Raw genomic sequence first — 5,643 nt, 5'->3', positions numbered from 1 at the left:
TGTTTGTGGCTTCCTCACTTGTTTTCAAGGTTCAGCGGCTGCGGCTTGCGCTGCTCCTTTGCACGGCCCAGTAATACTCCGCACAGGAATCGCCTGCCCTGTCGCCCCCCCTCTGTCGGGGGCGTGGGGGCGGTTCCTCCCTTGGCTGTTGTGAGTAATGCTGTGATGAGCACTGTGTACTATTTATGTTTTCGTTTCTCTTGGGTCTATGCCTAGAGTGGAGTTTCTGGGTTTTATGATAACTGTGTTTAATCATTTGAGAAACTGCCACTGTTTTTGCAAAGTGGGGCACCATTTTTCATTCCCAGTATTACTACCGGAGCGTTCCAATTCCTGCAAGTCCTCACCAGCACTTGATCTGACTTTGACTGAAGAAATCGTAGTGAGTGTGACGTGGAAGCTCATTAGGCTTTTGATTTGCATTTTTAAAAACCATGTATTCGGGGCCCTCCCTGGTGACGCAAGGGGTTAGAGCGCATCACTGCAAGTGGCCACAGCTGCTTCCGTGCGAGTTTGATCCTCGGCCCCGGAGGTGACCCCATGGCGGCCAGACCTCTCCTGACCCGCCCGCTGCTCCCCTCAGCAGCGCACTTCATCAGTCAGCCTGTTCTGCTCCCCACTCTGCCTCTGGTGAATCCTGTTACTGCCCCTGCACCTCTGGCCTATACCCCAGTTCTGTATGCAGCAATAAATAAATCTTTAAAAAAACCAATTTATTTATTGATGCATACAAGAATTAGGGCAGGCCAGAGGTGCAGGGGGTGAGAGAATTCATCAGAGACAGAGTGGGGAGTAGAACAAGCGGACTGCCTGAAATACACTGCTGAGGGGAGCAGTAGCAGGTCAGGAGAGGTCTGCTGCGCCCTGTGGGTCACCTCCCTGGTGGGGGATCAAACTCGTGTTGCAATGGCTGCGCTTTAACCTGGACACCTCCAGGGAGGGTCCTGATTTCCATTTTTCTAATTGATACTTTCTTGTGCTTATTTCTTGTATATCTTCAATCTCTTGCCTGTTTTCTAAATTGGGTCACTTATCTCGCTGAGCTGTGATGGTTCTTTATGTATTGTAGATACAAGTCCCATTCTGTGTGTTGTCTTTTCAGTGTCTTTTGAAGCACAAGTTGTTACTTTCGATGAAGTCCACTTTGTCTGTCTTTTCTTTGGTGTTGGGGCTTTTGCTGTCAAGAGTAAGAATCCCTTGTCAGATCCAAAATCATGAAGATCAACCTGTGTTTTCTTTTGAGTTTTGTAGTTCTAGTGGTCATATGTAAGTCTCTGATCTGTGTTGAGTTGGTGTTTGGAATGGTGTGAGGTAGGGATTCCGTCATTCGCTTGCGTTGCCTTGGCACCTGTGTGAAAGCCGGTCGATGCCATTGCGTGGGTTTATTTGGGGCTCTCAGGCCCGTGCATCCGCATGTCTTCTTGTGCCAGCTGCAGTGTCTTGCCTACCGGCATTTGGTAATGGTTTTTGAAACCATGAGGTGTGAGTCCTCCTGCTTAGTTCTTTTTCAGGGTTGTTTTTGATTTCATGGGCCCTTTGCCATTCCACATGAAATGTAGAATGAGTTCAGTTTCTCCAAAGGAGCAAGCGGGAATTCTGACGGCCATGTGGGCGAGTCCGCGCGTCCGTGTGGGGAGTTCTGCCCCTTTAGCTGTGGTCACTTTTCTGATAGATGAGCATGATGTGGTTTGCCAATTATTTAGATTTTTAATTTCTTTCAGCAAGTTTTATAGTTTCCAAAGTGTAAGTTTTTTTGTTAAATGTATTCCTAAGAATTGTATTCTTTTCGGTGGAATTGCTAACGAAGTTCTTCTCTTAGTTTCATTTTTTACTTTTTTTTGGGGGGGGGGGAAACAGTAGAGATGCAATTTTTTTTCCTTCACATTGATCATTTATCCAGAAATGTTGCTGAACTTGTTTATTCTAGTAGTTTTTGTGTTAGGGATTCCTTAGAATGTCCTATATACAGGAAGGATCATGACATCTGCTGTTCACAGAGTTAAATTCACCTGTCTAATCCCGATGCCCTTCTATTTTTCTTTTTCTTTCTTTTTTTTCACCAAATCACCCCGAGGACTCTAGTCCAGTGTTGAAAAGAAGTGGTAAAAGTATGTCTCCTGTCTCATTCCTGATTGAGCTTGGTGGGGGAAGCAGAATCCAGTCTTTCACCGTTAAGTGTGATGATAGTGATGAGTTTTTTGCAGAGGAGGATTTGGCAGATTGAAGAAGTTCCTTTCAAATCCTAGTCAGTTCAGTATTTTATCACGAAAGTGTGCTGGATTTTGTCAAATGCTTTTTCTGTGTCCATGGAGATGAACGTATGATTTTGCCTTTCATTTTATTGATAAAGACTACTACATTCAGTGACTTGATTTTCAACTGGTACGCCAACCTTGCATTCCTGAAATCCGTTCCACTTGGTCAAAGTATGTAATTCTCTTTGTTCTTTATGTTGCTGGATTTGGAGGGCTAGTATTTTCTTGAGGATTTTTGCATTCATCTTCATCGTAGCGATCTATAGTTCTCTTCTCTTACCAAGTCTTTGATTTTGGTATCAAGGTAATACTGACCTCAGGGTGAATTTCAGAAGAGTTTGTGAAGAATTGGTATTAATTCTTCAAATGTTTGTCAGATTCAGCAGTGAAGCCATTGGGCCTGGCTTTTCTTTGTGAGTAGTTCTTTTGATTGGTAATTCAATCTCTTTCTGATTATATCTGTTCAAGATAGAATAATATCTCATTACAGATTTTTAAATTGTCTATCTCTTCCTGTATCCGCTTTGGTAGTTTGTATCTTTCCAGTTGGTTTAGGCTTTTATTTTTTAAGATAACTTGTTTTTTTTTTTTTTTTTTTTTGAGATTTATTTATTCATACATACAGAACTGGGTTGTACGCCAGAGATGCGGGGGCAGTGAGAGGATTCACCAGAGACTGAGTGGGGAGCAGAACAGGCCGAGGCAGTCCACTGCTGAGGGAGCAGCAGGGAGACTGGAGAGGTCTGCTGTGCCCTGGGGGTCCCGCCCTGCCCGGGGATGGAACTCAACAGAGGTGGCTACAGCAAGCGTCATGGTGCTGCTGTTTTACCGGTTGCGCTCCCAGGGGGGCCTGGCTCAGGTTCTTATAGGAATGTTTTCGCAGCCTTTCTGCTGATTTCATCGTAGCTGACAATTATTAAATTCTTCCTTCCTACATCCCAATTATTTTCCCCATTAACCATTACATTCTTACAAGAATTCAATCAACTTTTCCATTTTACAAGTGGGAAACAGAGGAAGAAAAAAGTCAAGTACTGGGTCAAGGTGACACAAGAACAGCTGGGACTTGGGGGGGGTCTAGTCTAGTCCCTCCCTGCCCCCGGGCCAGGTCAGTGCTAGTGGCTGAAGTGTGACACCGAGTCAGACCTGGTCGCTCCCCAGAGAACCCAAACCTAGGAGAGGGCGTGCCTGTCCTTGGCAAAGGGAGAAGTCAGGGCGTCAGCAAGGGCCCCACAGAGAAAGGGGCACGTGCCGTGGCCTGGGTGCCCGGCAGGGGGCCTGGGGAAGTTGCTCAGCCTCCAAGGGCGCACCAGAGAGGCTGCCCCAAAGGTGCCCAGGCCCCTCCCTGGGGAGCTGGGCGTGGCGGAGCAGAACCACTAGATGTGTTTGCTCAGTCGGGCTTCACCGTTGTGGCGGAGAGGAAGCGGTGCAGCCACTTGTGAGACAATCGCTAGACAGCAACCAGACACAACTCAACGTAATTCTTCCTGCATCATGACTGCTGCTACTGGTTCCAGCTGCAGCAAGGCCTGTAGTCTCCATCTGTCGCAGGAAAGCTGGTGGCCGGGAGCCCCTGCGGCTGAGTGATAGGTAGAGCAGGGCAGCAATTTGCAACGCGAGTTAACGGCGTGTTTCCCAGCAGCCGGGAGCCAGGGCTGCAAAGGCCCAGGAATGCCGGACCCTCCTCCTGCTCGGAAGTCCAGGGTCAGCCCCGGCCAGCCCCGGACTCTGCACCCCCGCCGTGCAGATGGCAGAGGTGGCAGGGATGGCCGGCTCGTGAGGCCCCAGGCCCTCCGCTCTGCCCGCCGGCCCGCGCCGACCCCACGAGGCTGCTGTGTGCTGTGGGCACGGCTGCTGCCCAGTCGCCGAGTGGTCATCAAGCATGCTGGCCACGCAGCGCTCCCAGCAGGCTGGGCACCATACGGCGCACCGGCCCCTGCCCAGATGCCGTGTGGCGTGAGGGGTGTCCCGGAGGGCAGGGCCCGGCCGAGAGGCCGGCGGCTGCTCTGCGCCTGGCCGCTGCCGCGGACCCTGACCTGAGGGTGTGCCCCCGGGCCTGGCGTGGACGGTTCCTGCGTCTTCAGAGAGGCGCCGGGGCCGGCGGTGCACGCGGGCGCCTGTTTAGCCGCGTGTGACCGTGGCGCGGCTCCCGTTCCGTCGGCGCTGAGCGGCCATGAGGGTGGACTCCCGTGTGAGGGCCGGAGGAAGGTGGGCTGCTGGGCCGACGGCCGGGTACAGCCTTCCGGCACAGCGGGCAGCCCGGGGTTGCCGTTCTCAGGGTGGCCTTGGGCGGGCCCTCGGTCTGTCAGTGCGGGGTTTCCCGGCGCACAGAGCGGGCCGGGCTCCGCCGAGGGCCTTGACGGGGAAGCGCCGGGGGGCGGTTGGGCGGGGTCAGCGCGCTGCAGTGCCGCTCTGCCACCGGGCCGGCTGCGTGACCGCGAGCCGTAGCGGCTTTCCCGGAAGTGCACTTCCTGTCTGTAAACTGGGGCAGCCATCTCCCGCCTCCCAGAGGGCTGGGGGCTGCGCGGGCCACAGCAAGCTGCGCATGGATGTGCCCGGCACGTCCCCCCCGGCCGCCGCCGGGTCACAGAGGGGTGAAGGAGGAGGCCCCGCGGGTTAGCCCGGCACAGAAACACGCGGGATGCTGTGCCGGAAGCTGTTGGTGGTGACTGGCGGGGCGGGGCACCGGCCCCCCTCGGCGGCTGCCTGGGTCTGCTGGCAGCCGTGGGGGTGGGGTGCCGCCTGCCTGCCCTGGGCACCGAGCCCTGCGTGTGTCATCTGCCTGGGGCTGGGCATGGGGGTGTCCAGGGGAGGCCTGGGAGGATGAAGGCCCCCGCCCGCCCCAGGGCGCCGTCGGGACACAGGAGAGCATGGCTCCGGCTTTTGGTGACCGGCCACTGCCTGAGGAGCGGCCAGTGCCGGTGGAGGCTCCTGCCCCAGGGTCCCCATGGCCGCGCTCCCCGGGGGCGGGGCGGAGGCGCGCGGGACTCTCGGTGCCTGGGAGCCCCAGCAGGCGGGGGCAGGGGCACCCGCCGCTCACCTGTGGTCCCTCTTCCAGGGCGTGGTCTAGCGGCCCCGGCGAGGACGCGGCACCGGCCCCGAGGCTCTGACCCCCGCTCCGTCTCCGCCTCCGCCGCCGACCGTAGGTGAGTGCCCGGGAGGCCCGGTGGGTGGCGAGGGCAGCGGCCAGCCGAGCGGCCCGAGAAGGAGGCTCCCTTGCGCGCTGTGGGCGCAGCGTGGCACAGGCAGGCCCCTGGAGCCCGAGGGACAGGCCGCCAGGGCCGCGCGGCCAGGCGTCCCCGAATCATCCAGGTGCGCACAGCTGCTCACATCAGGCACCTGGCTGTCGGCACAGGCACCCCCAGGCGCGGCGGGGCGTCCTCGCGTG

At 55.5% G+C, this 5,643-nt stretch overlaps 1 protein-coding gene across 1 annotated transcript in view; it reads left to right on the top strand.

Annotated features, from left to right (window-relative positions):
• The first annotated feature begins 5,313 nt into the window (after positions 1-5,313).
• Positions 5,314-5,643, top strand: part of HPCAL1 (hippocalcin-like 1) — a 9,690-nt gene continuing 9,360 nt past the window's right edge. The window contains exon 1 of the mRNA XM_004686442.2: positions 5,314-5,401. The gene's annotated coding sequence lies outside the window, so the exon portion shown is untranslated. The remainder of the gene's footprint in view (positions 5,402-5,643) is intronic.

Source organism: Condylura cristata, unplaced genomic scaffold (genome assembly GCF_000260355.1).
Source record: "Condylura cristata isolate star-nosed mole 26May11 unplaced genomic scaffold, ConCri1.0 scaffold00020, whole genome shotgun sequence".
In the NCBI taxonomy this organism is placed as follows: domain Eukaryota; kingdom Metazoa; phylum Chordata; class Mammalia; order Eulipotyphla; family Talpidae; genus Condylura; species Condylura cristata.
Note: the sequence above shows the minus strand (reverse complement) of the source record. Positions and strands in the feature narration are given on the sequence as shown.